Here is an 18452-nt window from a genome sequence, read left to right as displayed (position 1 = left end):
AAAATATCCATCAAAATGAAAACCTAACGAATTAAAACCTGAAGGCAAAACTGGCAATAAACGAAAAGCTGACTTAATGTCCGCCTTTGCTAATAATGCTCCCTTACCAAAAGACCGCAACAGCGCCAACGCATTATCAAAAGAGGCATAAACGACTGAGACTTTTGACTTATCCACCATGTCGTTCAAAGAGCTTTTTTCAGGATACGACAGGTGATGGATAATCCTAAAATCACCAGGCTCTTTCTTTGGCACAACGCCCAAAGGAGAAAGCCTAAAGTTCTCAAAAGGAGATTCTAAAAAAGGACCCGCAATTCTATCCAAATCAAGCTCTTTCTGCAACTTATTCCTAACTACCTCTTTATGTAAGGAAACCGATTTCAGATTTTCCACCCAGCAGCAACCAACACCCAAGAACTGTGGCACCTCAAAACCATACTGAAACCCTTTAAAAAGCATCTCAGCTTTCTGACGATCTGGATAATGGACGAGCCATGGTCGCATTTCTGCTAACCTCACAGGACTCGATGCTTTTAGAAACAAGCTCCCTGGTATTTGGATGCTGCTGGCCAGATAGGGAGTTCCTATTGAAACCAAGAGACATGGGGTGGGTACCTCCACAAAAGGAACACTCATGTTTAAACGACAGTTACTTGACCATTTACAAGTGGCCTTGTTAAAGGCAAAACACACCCCTTTTCTCATAGTGGTTTGAGAAGGATTAGATGACTTAACTGGAACTGATTTCTGGGGTAACATCAAATTCACCCATAGACCAATATCCTTCACCCCCCCATCTAAGAGATGGGTGCACCGCTAGCTTTTGACGGAATGTCTCGTCATACTGGAACCAAGCCATCCCGCCAAAATTCCTGTATGCCTCTATAATTATGTCCAGATGCTGAAACAGACCTGAACCCAGTACTGCAGAATAAATACAAAAGGCGTGCAGCAAGTTATTAAAATACCTGGGGAGAAAACGCTTTCTTTCTTCATCCACTCTATCTTCCTTCTTAACAACCTGATCTTTGGCAGACGGTAATAATGACATTAACTCCACATATTCCATTCTCCAAACACGTTCTTTGATAATACTACTTAAATGAAAACCAAGCGGTGAAACCTCACATTCTAAAGCTTCCTTAAAACAAATCTCCTTCACACCAGCACCTTTTTCAACATTAGGTAACACACTGCCACTCTCAACACTATAAGACAGAGATATAGGGAAAAAAGAAGAGGGGATTAGTCGCAGACTCCTTGGTGTCTAGAGAGTCTGGGATATCCAGGCAGGGCGCCAAAGGGAACGGACCGTTAGGTGGTAATATGATATATCTAGGGTCCAACAATATATATTTCGGGTGAATGCTTATTTATTTCTTTATATTATTTTTTGTATTTTTTATATAAATATTTATTTTTTATATAAACATTTATTAATATATATATATATTTTTTTTTAATATATTTTTTTGTTGGATTTGGTTGTTGGGGAAGTTGAAGGCTGCCACAGGTGCAATGTCCAGATAGAATTAATCTAAACTGAACATGGTACAAGAAGGACAACACAAAATGAAGGAAAAAAAGAACCTGTTTACGGCGCCAAATCCCTCAGAGGTAGTCAGTTGCTGATTTTAGAATGGTAAAACAGGGGGTAGTTGAGTGCTAAAAACAAGCGGTCGTCACACTCACTATTAGAAAATCCCAGATGCTTGTGTAACCCAGCAGGGTTATTATTAGGATTAATAGTGATGCTAGTATATTAAAATGGTATATTTAAGAAAGGTGTATTAAAAATGTCCCCGTGGGAACAAAAGACATTTTTCAATAAAGATATTCTCTTTGAAAAAGATCTTTTTCAAAATGCATTTTTCAAATGGAAATTTTCAAGTAAAAAAAACTCACTTCACCCAGGAGGGGCAGGGTGGGATAAAGCACATAACACCCACTCTGCTTCCTCCTGCGCCTGGGTCGCCTAAAAGATCGTCTGGAAATAAACGGCAGTCACAGCTGGAACGTCTGGTAAATTTCCTCTTTATTAGCACAGGGTAGGGTAAAGGTAAAGGTAGGCTCAACGCGTTTCGGGGTCACCAAGGATCCCCTTCATCAGGAGCATAAGTGAATCACAATAGTTCTCATGTATTTATATTTAAAAAGAGCGCCAAAAACCTGTTTGCAGGGCACTAGCAGCGGGGAGAGGAAGTGATGTCACTTCCGGTATGCGTTCCAGAGTGGAGCGCATATCGGCCGGCTGAGTTTGGAGTAGTTCTGGTTTGCGTTCCAGCATGGAACGCACCGGGACCAGGATGGTAAGAAGGCAGGCGCTTTAGGAGGAAGTGACGTGGTTTGAAGATGAGCTCCAGCTTAAAACGCTTGGAGAGGCGGAGAAGTGAGTTCCGGTTTGCGTTCCACAGTAGAACGCATTGTAACCAATATGAGACGAATGCAGAATGGTGCACTTTCAAGAAATGATGTGGGTGGCTAATCTGGAAAGGTGATAGGGGGCATATATGGTGGTGACAATAAACGGTGTTTAGTATTTATTTATTTTTTATTCTAATTCTGTCTGGAAGGGTGATAGGGGGCATATATGGTGGTAACAATAAACTGTGTTTAGTTGGTTTTTTATTCTAATTCTGTATGTATGGGCGAGGAGGGAGGAGAAGGGTTGGGAAAGGGGAGGGGGTGAATTTGCATCGATGAGTTGCTCCAGGGTAGAGAGCAAATTGAAAATTACAAATTATACAAACAGAAGTTATATACATAGAAATTGCATACAGATCTGTGTTCAACTCTGTCCTTAAACCAGGAGTGTTTCGCATGAGCTTATACAGAAATTGCGCAAGAATTGTGAACAGTAAAAAGTGAAAAGACTATTAAAACTATATAGTAGAGAAATGAGATGAAGGATAAAAAGGATAAAAAAATGAAAATAAAAATGAAGGATAAATACAAATGAAAATGAAAATGAATAAAAATGGTAATGCCGTACATAAGTAGAAAAATTAAAAAGCAGGTAAGAACGGAGTAAAAATGAATATTCGTCAGACTCTGCGTTGGCCTCTCTAAAAACGTAACCAAATTCTTCGATCTAAAGGAGACATATATAAATATATATATATACATAAAAATATATATAAAAGGAAAAAACATGGGCATTTGGTCATGTGTAGCTAGATAAAAAAATGTGTAAAGATGTTGTCGGATCCCCAATGTACGCTTAAATGTTTTCGTATGTAGGATGCTTAGAGACATACAAACGGAAATATGTATATATAAAAAAAAAAAACAGAGATATTTGAAGAATAAAGGAGGTCTTGTGGTGGAGGCTGTGTTTGTGCATGTGTGCACAGCCCGTGCTTATTGGCGATGCGGGGGAACATGTAGCTTTTTCTGTGTTCTGTTTTCAACTGTATATATATACATACGAACAAATGCACACATACATATATATACATATATATACACACACGTACACATAAATGTACTACATAAATGTACCTCGCACACACAGTCTCAGGTTATATTCTGTTCTTGACGTCATATGATTTAGAGGTTCTGGTTAGTAGTTTGAGTATTCGATTGATTCGTTTAGTCCAAAAGGTGTTAATGTATTGAGGCGATAGATCCAGTGCATTTCTTTCTGGCAGAGTTGTTGATAAGAAGTGGTTATGTGTTCTATGGGTGAAACTTTGAGTGTTGATGGGTCCGTGTTGTGTTTCTCTGAGTAGTGGAGGGATACGCTATGGGTTAGGAGGACGCCTCGTCTGATGTTTGAGCGATGCTCGTTCATTCTTTCCCTGACTGATTGTGTGGTTCTGCCGACATATTTTAACTTACAAGGGCAGGTTAGTAGGTATATCACATATTTTGTACCACAATGTAGGTCTTGTTTGATGTTCCATATTCCGTTATGGCCTTCTTTTGGTGTATTGAGAGGCAATTCTTTGGTCCCATGGGTGATCATAGAGCAACATAGGCACTTTTTAAGTTGGCATTTCCGTATCCCTATCCTACTTGTATTTTGGGTGGTCCCTAGTGGTAGGATCATTTTTTGCATCTCTAGTTTGGGACAGGACGGGGCAATTAGATTGTTTAGGGTTTTTGCTCTTCTGAATGTGAGGGAAGGTTGCCTGGGTAGGGAGTCTCTTAGGATTGGATCTTTAAGAAGGATACCCCAATGTTTATTTAGAATCTGTCTGATGTTTTTATGTTTGGCATTAAAACGGGTGATTAGGTTGTATTGATATTTCTCATTAGTTGTAGTTTTCGGTCGGGTGGGTTGGAGGGTGACTTTTTGGTTTAGGGTACATACCTTCTTTGCGGTAGCATTGATTAGTCCCTTCGGATAACCTTTTTCTTTGAATCTGTTTTTGATGATGTTTAATTGTTCCCTCATTACTTGGTCATTTGAGCAGTTTCTTCTGATCCTTTTCATTTGGCCAAATGGAATGTTGTTTTTCCATTTGGAGTAATGGCAGCTGGAATATTCAAGATAGCTGTTCGCATCGACTTTTTTGAAATGTGTTCTGGTTGTGATTTTGTTTGAGAGGGTTTTGATGTGTATGTCTAAAAATATAGCTTCCTGAGGGTCATGTTCGGAGCTGAATTGTAAGCCCCAACTGTTGGTGTTTAGCTCCTTGATGAAATTGACTATTTCATCTTTTCCTCCATCCCAGATTAGTATGATGTCATCAATGTATCTTTTATAAAAAATGATCTGGTCGTGGGAGAGGAGGCCTAACTTTTCCTCAAAAAGGCCTACAAAAAGATTGGCATAAGAGGGCGCAAATTTTGTCCCCATTGCTGTCCCCTTTATTTGTAGATAGAATTTTTCGTTGAAGGTAAAGAAATTATGGTGAAGGATGAAATGGATGGACCTGAGAATGAAATCCTTTTGAACTGAGGGCATTTCATGATCCTTGGATAAAAAATGTTCGATTGCTTGGAGGCCTAGATCGTGTTGTATATTGCTGTACAGAGAGCTCACATGTAATGTTACCCAATGGTAATTGGTTTTCCATTGGACCGTGTCTAAAATACTGATTAGGTGTGAGGAATCTCGGAGATACGAGGGGAGTTTGATGACAAATTTTTGCAGGAAAGTATCTACATAGGCCGATAGGTTGGATGTGAGGGAGTCGATACCGGATATTATTGGTCTCCCTGGGGGGTTTTCTAGGGATTTGTGTATATGGGGTAGAAAATAAAAACGGGCTGTTGTGGGGTGATTGTTATATAGGAACGCTTTTTCTTTTTTGTTTAGGATTCCGGAAGAGAAACCTGAGTCTATTAGTGACTGGAGATTCTTTTTAAAAATAGGTGTTGGGTCACTTGGAATTGTCCTGTAGTAGTGGTCGTCCGACAAGATTCTATTGGCTTCCGCTAAGTAATAACTGCGGTCCATGATAACGACTCCTCCCCCCTTATCAGCGTTTTTTATGATTATGTCGTTATTACTCTTTAGGGTTTTTAGGGCTCTGTTCTCATGAGTTTTGAGATTTGAAGGGTGTTTGATGGATTGAGATTTCGTTAGAGTTTTAAAATCTTCATGGACTAAATTGAAAAAAGTTTCTAAGTGGGGACCTCTGCTTCCTAGGGGGTAAAAAGAGGATTTGGCTTTGAGGTTAGAGGGTAAAGGGGGTGGTTCGTTGGATGTGACCATGTGAACCTCCTCGGAGTGGGTGGGACTAGTGGCCTCGGGGTTGTGGGTTGGAGGATCAGGGTCCCCATCTGTGAGGTTTTTGATGGAGAAGTATCTTTTCAAGGTAAGTTTTCTGATGAACTGATTAAGGTCGACAAATAACTCGAAGGGGTCTGGATAGTAGGTAGGACAAAAAGAAAGGCCTTTACTTAGGAGTGATAGTTCTTCTTGTTTCAAAGGATATTTGGAGAGATTGAAGATTCCATCGGTTTTTGGTGTGATGGTACTGTTGGTGATTGGTGGATTGGTTGAAGGGGGTGGGTTTAAGTGTTCTGGTTGGGTTTGTTGGGTGATGGCTGTAGGTTTTTTGTTCTTTTGTTTTTTGGTGTGTCTATGTCTGCCTCCTCTGCATCCCCTTGTTCTTTTATTGGTCTTTTTCGTGTCATTGGTAGTGGGCTGAAGAATTGAGTGATTCTCCGATTCTGTATGTGGGGGTTCGGGTTGGGGGTGTGGTTGGTGGGGGTGAAAAAAGGGCTCAACAATTGTATGCTTGAGATTACTTTTTGGGTTGGTGTGGAGGATGATGTTGCTGGTGGTCCCGGGGAAAGCGTTCCTAAAAAAGGACTTCCTGATAGATTGGAGGGTAAGGCTAAAAAAAGTATCTGATGGTGTGCTGGAAAGGGAATGGGTCGTTAGGTTCGATAGATTACATTCCACTTGTTGGTTCGGATTTAGGGATGGTGTGGCAGGAGTGTTGGATGCGGAATTGGTGGGTGTTAAAGAGGATCTATCTGTATCACGTGTCGCCGATGGGGGGTAGATGGGTGGGGAGGGAGGGACGTGGAGATTCTTCTTAGATCCTTCTTGGGTGGATGGAATGGTGGCCGACATGGACGGGGAAGGGGGGCGCAACAATGTGGGAGGGGTGTTATAGATGGACACGTTAGCTGAGTCTGGAGTGGTCCTGTTGGGAAGGGGACCTGTTAATGGGGGTGAAACCTCATGATTGACGTGGTTTTGAGAGGGTGGTTGTGGAGGGGGGGTTTGTTAGTGGAAATGATGTTTTCCTATGTTGCTGAAAAAAATTGGGATTTTTATAGTGATTTTTGTTGTAGAAGGTTCTACCTCCAATCCGAGGTTCTTCGGTGTGGGGGGTTCTGGATGGTTTCAAAGCCACAAGAGATGGAATGGGTCTGCTGGCGTGGTTGGTATTAGAGTAAAGTGGTGTGATGATAGGACGTGCTGACAAAGAATCTAATTGCCCCGTCCTGTCCCAAACTAGAGATGCAAAAAATGATCCTACCACTAGGGACCACCCAAAATACAAGTAGGATAGGGATACGGAAATGCCAACTCAAAAAGTGCCTATGTTGCTCTATGATCACCCATGGGACCAAAGAATTGCCTCTCAATACACCAAAAGAAGGCCATAACGGAATATGGAACATCAAACAAGACCTACATTGTGGTACAAAATATGTGATATACCTACTAACCTGCCCTTGTAAGTTAAAATATGTCGGCAGAACCACACAATCAGTCAGGGAAAGAATGAACGAGCATCGCTCAAACATCAGACGAGGCGTCCTAACCCATAGCGTATCCCACCACTACTCAGAGAAACACAACAAGGACCCATCAACACTCAAAGTTTCACCCATAGAACACATAACCACTTCTTATCAACAACTCTGCCAGAAAGAAATGCACTGGATCTATCGCCTCAATACATTAACACCTTTTGGACTAAACGAATCAATCGAATACTCAAACTACTAACCAGAACCTCTAAATCATATGACGTCAAGAACAGAATATAACCTGAGACTGTGTGTGCGAGGTACATTTATGTAGTACATTTATGTGTACGTGTGTGTATATATATGTATATATATGTATGTGTGCATTTGTTCGTATGTATATATATACAGTTGAAAACAGAACACAGAAAAAGCTACATGTTCCCCCGCATCGCCAATAAGCACGGGCTGTGCACACATGCACAAACACAGCCTCCACCACAAGACCTCCTTTATTCTTCAAATATCTCAGTTTTTTTATTTTTTATTTTTATATATACATATTTCCGTTTGTATGTCTCTAAGCATCCTACATACGAAAACATTTAACCGTACATTGGGGATCCGACAACATCTTTACACATTTTTTTATCTAGCTACACATGACCAAATGCCCATGTTTTTTCCTTTTATATATATTTTTATGTATATATATATATATATTTATATATGTCTCCTTTAGATCGAAGAATTTGGTTACGTTTTTAGAGAGGCCAACGCAGAGTCTAACGAATATTCATTTTTACTCCGTTCTTACCTGCTTTTTAATTTTTCTACTTATGTATGGCATTACCATTTTTATTCATTTTCATTTTCATTTGTATTTATCCTTCATTTTTATTTTCATTTTTTTTATCCTTTTTATCCTTCATCTCATTTCTCTACTATATTTTTTTAATAGTCTTTTCACTTTTTACTGTTCACAATTCTTGCGCAATTTCTGTATAACGCTCATGTGAAACACTCCTGGTTTAAGGACAGAGTTGAACACAGATCTGTATGCAATTTCTATGTATAGAACTTCTGTTTGTATAATTTGTAATTTTCAATTTGCTCTCTACCCTGGAGCAACTCATCGGTGCAAATTCACCCCCTCCCCTTTCCCAACCCTTCTCCTCCCTCCTCGCCCATACATACAGAATTAGAATAAAAAACCTACTAAACACCGTTTATTGTCACCACCATATATGCCCCCTATCACCTTTCCAGATTAGCCACCCACATAATTTCTTGAAAGTGCACCATTCTGCATTCGTCTCATATTGGTTACGATGCGTTCTATTGTGGAACGCAAACCGGAACTCACTTCTCCGCCTCTCCAAGCGCTCTAAGCTGGAGCTCATCTTTAAACCACGTCACTTCCTCCTAAAGCGCCTGCCTTCTTACCATCCAGGTCCCGGTGCGTTCCATGCTGGAACGCAAACCAGAACTACTCCAAACTCAGCCGGCCGATATGCGCTCCACTCTGGAACGCATACCGGAAGTGACATCACTTCCTCTCCCCGCTGCTGGTGCCCTGCAAACAGGTTTTTGGCGCTCTTTTTGAATATAAATACATGAGAACTATTGTGATTCACTTATGCTCCTGATGAAGGGGATCCTTGGTGACCCCGAAACGCGTTGAGCCTACCTTTACCCTACCCTGTGCTAATAAAGAGGAAATTTACCAGACGTTCCAGCTGTGACTGCCATTTATTTCCAGACGATCTTTTAGGCGACCCAGGCGCAGGAGGAAGCAGAGTGGGTGTTATGTGCTTTATCCCACCCTGCCCCTCCTGGGTGAAGTGAGTTTTTTTTACTTGAAAATTTCTATTTGAAAAATGCATTTTGAAAAAGATCTTTTTCAAAGAGAATATTTTTTTTGAAAAATGTCTTTTGTTCCCACGGGGACATTTTTAATACACCTTTCTTAAATATACCATTTTAATATACTAGCATCACTATTAATCCTAATAATAACCCTGCTGGGTTACACAAGCATCTGGGATTTTCTAATAGTGAGTGTGACGACCGCTTGTTTTTAGCACTCAACTACCCCCTGTTTTACCATTCTAAAATCAGCAACTGACTACCTCTGAGGGATTTGGCGCCGTAAACAGGTTCTTTTTTTCCTTCATTTTGTGTTGTCCTACTCTCAACACTAGGCAGACTGACCTGATCAGACTTAGAGCTCCAGACATCTGAAGCTGAATTAACCTTTCGCCTGCCAGTAGCTTCCACTAGCAGCTTAACCAGACCAGCTACCAACGCTGAGTCAGACACAGACAAAACATTGAGAATCTCACCAACAGGGTGTTCCTCCTGGACTGGACCAGAGGCTGCAGCTGACTGTAGTGAAGATCTACTTGAGGGGCCTGGAGCCAGCTCAACCACAGGAGGTGGGAGCCTCTCAACAGGTAGCCCTAAATCTTCTTGTTGAAAACCTTGTGAATCGCAAGCCTGCGCTGATAATCCTCCACTGGCAGCTTGCTGATGACGTATCTCTGGCACCGCCGCCTGCTGATGATGTGGCTCCGGAATCGTCGCTTGCTGATGACGCTGCCCCCTGTTGGTACTGGAACCTGCTGTACAGAGCGGAACGCCGCTCTGTCCTCTTGAATCGCCGCTCTTGGAGGACCTTCGGCTCCGGCCGGAGGCCACACTATCTTCCCTGCTGCTGCGCCGGCGTCCCGCCTCCGGAGGGGGTGGAGTATAAGCGCTCCTGGCTTTACGAGCTCTTTTGCGAGGCAGCGCAGACAACTCCTCCCCCCGACACTGGGTAACTGATGGCTCCTCTGCACGCAGCTCCGGGATGGCTCCTCCGTCCTCCGGCTCCTTCCTTTCTTCAGCCGACATCAGGAGCAGCGGCGACGACGTCCTCTGAGGCGATGGCGGCGGTAGAAGAGACGGCGGCATCAACAGGCAGGTCTTCAGCCATTCTTCTTCGCCGGCAGACTCCGCTCTCACGATCAGCTAGCGCAGTAAATCCTCCATCCTGTTCCGGCACTGTCCAGATCCGCGGCGACTGCCCTGAGGTAGCGGCAAACCTGGGAATATAAAGGGGACAAATTTCCCGCCTTGCGGGCAGGGACAAATCACAGAGCTGGAAGTCTCCCCCAGCAACAGGGCAGCGACTAATTAGAAGCTCCTCTTCAGATGCCATACAGAATCTCCAACATAAACAAAACCAGCTCCAACCGGATTCTTCTTCTTTGAGGTAAATTTACCTGTAAAATAAGAGTGGAAAAAAGAATGGGGGGCAGAGAACACATACTGCCTAGTAACTGACATAAAATATGGGGGTCATTGCCCCCATGTGTCCCCCAAGCTAATTGCTCTGGTGGGCCCTCACATTCTATTCAAGTGAATAAGATGGTGGAGTTGTGATAACACCTGCTCGTCATTGACATTGCAACGGCAGGCAGGTAAACAGAGAAGTGAACACAGCGTTTGTACAAGCACTACATTCATTCTTTTCAAACAGTTGCTCAGAGGGGGTGCCGACAGTCGCCCCCTCCCGACCCGCCGATCTGATATTTCTTACCTATCCTGAGGATAGGTCATCAATTTAAAAATGGAGACAGGGCATTCAAATGGCTGCCATGAGGAGATGGAGTGATGATAAGAAGGGTGTACCTTTTCTTCCCTTCGGGGCACATCCTGATCCTTGGGGTCTCCTGCTTGGTATAGGTTGGGGTGCCCTTGGGGTTGGTGGTTTTGAGGCACAAGGCAGGGTCCCTTAGTGTAGCAGTGGATGTCGGCAGTGCAGGATATAATGAATACTCTGTTCAAAGCGTAGTCCACTACACTTTCCTATATTGATGGATACAGTAAAAAAATATATCACACAATGTTTCTTTACTATTGGAATCAATGGGCGATATATGCCTATACAGTGATGTATGTTGCACCCTGCCATCAGTGTTATATGTTAGGGAGTAATCATTATTAATGTATACTTCAGACAGAAAAAAAATATATCAAACAAATATCCTCACCAAAAAACAAGGTATGAAAAAAGCCTAAGAATAGCTGAATAGCAGTATTAACAACTTGGTGATTCAGTCTTTACAGAGCTGCTTTTTGGTTGCTATAGTGACCAGCAGTAAATGTGGCCTGGTATTAACAGAGGCTCCCCAATTGTTTCTGTGATGGAGGGAGATTAGAAAATTACACTGATTTCCTTTAGAAACAGCACCACCTGTGGGCTAGGCCTCATATTGCAGCTCAGCCTAATTTAGAAGCGGAACTATAGTATCAGACACAGCCTCTGGACTAGGATGATGCTGCTTTTTGGGTTTATTCTGTGGCAATTGAGACTTGGGGTTTTCTAGTACTTAGATATTGAGGCAGGGAGCAGAGAGTATGTGTGTGGGGGGGGGGGGGGGGGGGGGGGAATTACTATATTGGGCAATGTGGAGGAAACGACTGTGTGGGGCAAATTACAGGGATCTCAACTCTCCCGGAGGTTCAGGGAGTCTCCCCCTATTAGATAGCGGCTCCCTGACACCCGCATGTGAAACAATATCTCCCGGAAAGGTTTATCTCAGTCAGATAGCAGAGCAGAGAGATAAGAGAAGTGACAGGACAGAGTTTAGATTACAGGTTGAATTAACCCTTTAGGGTCAAATTGGCTTCTCAAGGAGATATATATGTTAAAGGCATCCCTTCTGTCTCATTCAGTAGCTATATAACTATTGAGAGAGATGCATTTTTTTTTAAATACATTTTCACATTTAACCCTCCATTTTAATTATATTATTTACCCCAGTGTTAAATTCACACCCCCTGGATGCTTTAATCATATATATAAATATGATAATTTGGGGCAGGGTAATGAGCCCGGTCCTCCACACCATAGAGCAAAGTGTGCAGATACTTCATATGTTTGGAAAATGTAATAAAAAGTTCGTGAAAAAAAAACCAAAAAAACCTCCCTGAAATAAGAAGTGCACCTCCCTGAAATGAGTTTTTGCAGGTTGGGATGTCTGAAATTACTATATGGGGAAGTGTGGGGGAAATTACTATATGGTGGCAGTGTGGGGGAAATTGCTGTGTGGGGGCAGTGTGGGGGAAATTATTGTGTGGGGGCAGTGTGGGGGAAATTACTATATAGGGGCAGTGTGGGGGAAACTACTGTGTGGGGGCAGTGTGGGGGAAACTACTGTGTGGGGGCAGTGTGGGGGAAACTACTGTGTGGGGGCAGTGTGGGGGAAATTGCTGTATGGGTGCAGTGTGGGGGAACTACTGTGTAGGGGCAGTGTGGGGGAAATTACTGTGTGGGGGGCAGTGTGGGGGAAATTACTGTGTGGGGGCAGTGTGGGGGAAATTACTGTGTGGGGGCAGTGTGGGGGAAATTACTGTGTGGGGGCAGTGTGGGGGAAATTACTGTGTGGGGGCAGTGTGGGGGAAATTACTGTGTGGGGGCAGTGTGGGGGAAATTGCTGTGTGGGGGCAGTGTGGGGGAAATTACTGTGTGGGGGCAGTGTGGGGGAAATTGCTGTGTGGGGGCAGTGTGGGGGAAATTGCTGTGTGGGGGCAGTGTGGGGGAAATTATTGTGTGGGGGCAGTGTGGGGGAAATTACTATATAGGGGCAGTGTGGGGGAAACTACTGTGTGGGGGCAGTGTGGGGGAAACTACTGTGTGGGGGCAGTGTGGGGGAAACTACTGTGTGGGGGCAGTGTGGGGGAAATTGCTGTATGGGTGCAGTGTGGGGGAACTACTGTGTAGGGGCAGTGTGGGGGAAATTACTGTGTGGGGGGCAGTGTGGGGGAAATTACTGTGTGGGGGCAGTGTGGGGGAAATTACTGTGTGGGGGCAGTGTGGGGGAAATTACTGTGTGGGGGCAGTGTGGGGGAAATTACTGTGTGGGGGCAGTGTGGGGGAAATTACTGTGTGGGGGCAGTGTGGGGGAAATTACTGTGTGGGGGCAGTGTGGGGGAAATTACTGTGTGGGGGCAGTGTGGGGGAAATTACTGTGTGGGGGCAGTGTGGGGGAAATTACTGTGTGGGGGCAGTGTGGGGGAAATTACTGTGTGGGGGCAGTGTGGGGAACTACTGTGTGGTGGCAGTGTGGGGGAGCTACTGTGTAGGGGCAGTGTGGGGGAAATTACTGTGTGGGGGGCAGTGTGGGGGAAATTACTGTGTGGGGGCAGTGTGGGGGAAATTACTGTGTGGGGGGCAGTGTGGGGGGAATTACTGTGTGGGGGGCAGTGTGGGGGAAATTACTCTGTGGGGGCAGTGTGGGGGAAATTACTATATGGGGGAAGTGTGGGGCAAATTACTGTATGGGGGCACTGTGTGGCAAATTACTATATGTGGGGAGTGTGGGGGAAATTACTGTGGGGAAAATTACTATATGGGGGCAGCGTGTGGAGTGTTGCTATTGGGGAGGCACTGTAGAGTTAATTATATTATTTCTGGGGACACTATACAGTGATTATTACCTGGAGCACAATATAGGGTGTTATTATTACTGGGGGCATTCTAGGGGACATTATAGCTGCTGTGGACACTATAGGGATATTTGGGGTCATTTATCAAACTGGTGTAAAGTAGAACTGGCTTAGTTGCCCATAGCAACCAATCAGATTCCACCTTTCATATTTGACAGCTCTTTTGAAAATCCAGTTCTACTTTACACCAGTTTGATAAATGACTCCAATTATGTCTACTTGGGTCACAATTTTTTCAGCAGTATAGTACCTGGGGCATTGGGGGGCACAACACAGTATTGGGGGTGGCAGGAGGATGACACTGTGGGGACACCAGGATAAGGAGGTTGATGGAAAAAGAGAAATCTAACTTGTCTGTGTTACAAACTCTGTAGATATGAGATGCGGCTGAAAGAATTTGTCATGGCGGTCTAATGGAGGAGAAGGTCTACATGACAGGAGATGTCCCTGGATGTAAGAGGTATGTGGTCAGGTATTGAAGGAAGAGGTGCCATAGAAAGGACCCACCCTGGGTGCCAAACACCCTAGGCACGCCACTGCTACAGCATTAGAGTCAGTAAGGTAATCATCATAAAGCATGACAGATTTTTCTGCTGCATTAGAAAAACATGTTCAGACAAGGGCTACAACATTTTAGTCAGCAAGATGATCAGTGTACAACATTCTCAGGCCCTGCTGCAGTCGAGGAATAACACGTTCAGCCACTCTGCACACTTCAGGTAAGATTTGCACATATAGCTAGTTGGATTTACTACAACTCCTATTTTGTGCACAGTAAAAAGACTTTTCTGGTCACTAAGGCCCCTTTCACACGAGTGAGTATTCCGCGTGGGTGCAATGCATGATGCGAACGCATTGTGCCCGCACTGAATCTGGACCCATTCATTCCAATGGGTCTGTGTACATAAGCGTTGTTTTTCACGCATCACTTGTTCTATATTCAGCGTTTTTCACGGAACTGTGGCCCCATAGAAGTGAATGGGGCTGCGTGAAAATTGCATCGCATCCGCAAGCAAGTGGATGGTTGCTAAGAGAACTTTCAAGAGATCATCAATGCTCATTTCACCCGCGCGATAAAAACTGAATGCAATCGCAGGCAAAACTGAATGAACTTGCTTGCGAAATCGCACATTTTTAACTGAATGCATCCGGAACGCATCCAGACCTAATCCGTATCGCTTTTCTGCAAGGGGCCTAACTCTCGTAAGACCACAGTTCAAGCCCTACTTTGCACCAACATGTAGATTTAACATCAAGGGCATCCAGGGGCATACATAGAAATCACTGGGCCCCATAACATAAATCTAAATTGGACCCCCATGCCCCATTCATAGCCCCTCCAGCTATGTGTATGTAATATAGTAGGCCATCAGGGTGGGATTGGGATTACAAAAAAGCCCTGGCGTACAAACCCCACCAGGCACATATGATACTGCATAAAAATAATGGTCTGCAATGCACACTGAGGAGGTGGATTTTGCTTTACCTGGACATGTAAACCATCAATACAAGAAAGGAAATAAAAGTAGAACACAAAAATGCCTCATCGCATGGTTGTATGTTACCCTCCCCAACAGCAACACATACCATAATGAAGCTCAAAATACCTTCATAGCAGCGTTTGATACCAGAGGGCATTGCCAAATTACCTCCCCAACTTCCCCATATAAATACAATATTGCAGCACAAAACATCCCTCCAACAGCATCAAATAATTACCACCATGAAGTACAAAATACCCAACATTATTTGTCCCCTGACAACCTAACCCCCACTGGCAGCATTGTCCCAATTTAAATGTCTCATCTCTGTTTGGGACTTGCAGGACTGAGGCTGGTTTGGAGAGAGAAAGCCTTCTAGTAGAAGGTAGAATGGAGTGGGTAAAAGGAGTTGTGACATCATGGGTCACATGTTGCCGATGCAGTGTGTACAGATATATAGTATATACAGCAGTGTACTGATATGTAAGTTATGAGGTACAGGGGAGCACCCAGGAATTTTGTCTAGGGGGGGTCCGAAAGGCAAAAAAATGTGGCATGTGTAGTGCGCTGTGCTAATTCAATTTTTCAAAGCCCCCTTTATATTTAAAACTGCAGGGAGGGGGTGTAGTGTGTTGTGCTGATTCTTTTACTTGGCGATCCTAAAAGCTCAGCAGGAAATCAATAATTTTTTGGCCCCGCCCATTATTAAAAGCCCCTCCTACATATAATAGGCCAATCCCAACAAACACTGTACAGCTGACACAGTGGCGGCCTGTCTCTACACACCATATGGAGAGAGGGGGAGGGTCTGTCTTGGCTGAACTGCCTGCTTCACATTATACAATAAACAGCAGACTACAGCCAGAAAGCTCCTCCGCTCTCCTCCCTCCCCAGACCCTGCTCAAGGCCTGTGGCCCCCCCCACCATCTGCCACCCGCCCGTGGACTGCTGCCCCCTTTGGCCGTCCTCACCCAGCTCTGAATCCTCCTTCTGCAAATGGCAGGGGGAGGACCCGGAGCATCTTATCTCCTACATAGCGCCTCATACCTCTTACATCCAGTGATGTCACCTTTGTTGTAGACGTTCTCTTTCCTCATCTTCTCCATTCAGACCAGACCGCCATGATGATTTTTCAGCCATCTCCCGTCTCTGCAGAGATTAACAAACAGACATTAGTTTCCCACATTTCCATCATCTTCTGAACACCCTTTCCTGCCACCCCCAATACTGTGCCCGCTGTGCCCCCAATACTATACTGCAGAAACAGTCCCCCTGGAAATACTACTACCACACAGATAGTGCCCCCTTCAACAATTATTGGCACACAGTGCTCTAAAAAAATAACTGCGCCCAGACACTAATAGTATAAAGATAATGTCCCCCAAAAATTATTGTGCTAAGCTGAAACGTGGCAGGGTGCCCCCAAAGTAACAGGGCTCCCCAAAATAGAAATAATTCTCTGCCAGAGCACACTTAGTAGTAATAATGCCCCTATAGTGCCCATACTAGTAATCATGTTCCTCATAGCCCCCCAGTATTAGCAAAGCTCCGCATAATACCTCCTAGTACTAATAATTCTCCCTACAATATGACAGTACATGAAATACCCCCGCTTAGTGCCCGCTGTTGAGCTAATGTCCCCATAATGTATGCCAGTATAAAATACCCCTATATAGTGCCCCAGTAAATGCCCTCATAGTGCTCCTCTCCCCCTTGCCCATAGTGTCCCCCATAATATGCCAGTAAAAAATGCCCCTTCTAAGTGCCACCATATGCCCCAATAGTGCTCCTCTCCCCCATAGTGCCTACCATAATGTGCCAGTAAAAAATGCCCCCTTAGTGCCACCAGATGCCATAATGCCCCCATAATGTGCCAATAAGAATAAAGGCCCCTTTAGAGCCCCCACTTCCCCTTAGTGCCCCCAAATAATGCCCCTATAGTGCCACCAGATGCCCCATAGTGCTCCTCTCCCCCATAATGTGCCAGTAAGAAGTGCCACCCAAAAAAAAAGTACCACCAGATGCTCCATAGTGCCGTTCTCCCCTTTAGTGCCCCCATAGTGCCGTTCTCCCCTTTAGTGCCCCCATAGTGCCAGCTCCCCTTTAGTGCCCCCATAATGCCGTTCTCCCCTTTAGTGCCCCCATAGTGCCAGCTCCCCTTTAGTGCCCCCATAGTGCCGTTCTCCCCTTTAGTGCCCCCATAGTGCCAGCTCCCCTTTAGTGCCCCCATAGTGCCAGCTCCCCTTTAGTGCCCCTATAGTGCCGTTCTCCCCTTTAGTGCCCCCATAGTGCCAGCTCCCCTTTAGTGCCCCCATAGTGCCGTTCTCCCCTTTAGTGCCCCCATAGTGCCAGCTCCCCTTCAGTGCCCCCATAGTGCCGTTCTCCCCTTTTGTGCCCCCATAGTGCCGTTCTCCCCTTTAGTGCCCCCATAGTGCCAGCTCCCCTTTAGTGCCCCCATAGTGCCATTCTCCCCTTTAGTGCCCCCATAGTGCCAGCTCCCCTTTAGTGCCCCCATAGTGCCAGCTCCCCTTTAGTGCCCCTATAGTGCCGTTCTCCCCTTTAGTGCCCCCATTGTGCCAGCTCTCCTTTAGTGCCCCCATAGTGCCAGCTCCCCTTTGGTGCCCCCATAGTGCCAGCTCTCCTTTAGAGCCCCCATAGTGCCAGCTCCCCTTTGGTGCCCCCATAGTGCCAGCTCCCCTTTGGTGCCCCCATAGTGCCAGCTCCCCTTTGGTGCCCCCATAGTGCCAGCTCCCCCCCTCCAAAAAAACAACAAACAATACACTGATACTTACCTCCAGCAGCCTCTTCCGGTCTGTGTCCCTGCTGTGTGCTGCCCGGCTCAGGCAGCACGATGATGACGTCATCGCGCTGCTAGAGCCGGCCTCTGATAGGCATTAGTGCCTGCGGCCTATCAGAAGAACAGGGGAGGGACACGCCTCTCCCTCCCCTGCTCTGCCGCAGCACAGCCATCTATATCGCTGTCCTAAGGACAGCGATATAGATGCATTAGATATGGAGATGAGCGCTTCCACAATGGAAGCGCTCATCTCCTACGGCCCCCCACCACCGCCGCCGCAAATGCCCGCAATTTACATCCAGGGCCGCGCCGCCTGTGGTGCGGCCCTGGAGGATGAAAAAAAAAAATTTGGGCTAGTTGTTCTAGGGGGGGTCCAGACCCGCTGGACCCCCCCTGTAGGTGCGCCACTGATGAGGTATAATAGATGCAGTGTGTACAGGTATATAGTATACACAGCAGTGTACTTATATGTGAGATACGAGGTATAAATTACACCTTTTGTACCTCACACATCA

This window comes from Bufo gargarizans, chromosome 9, assembly GCF_014858855.1.
Source record: "Bufo gargarizans isolate SCDJY-AF-19 chromosome 9, ASM1485885v1, whole genome shotgun sequence".
Lineage (NCBI taxonomy): Eukaryota > Metazoa > Chordata > Amphibia > Anura > Bufonidae > Bufo > Bufo gargarizans.
This window is presented reverse-complemented; position numbering follows the sequence as displayed.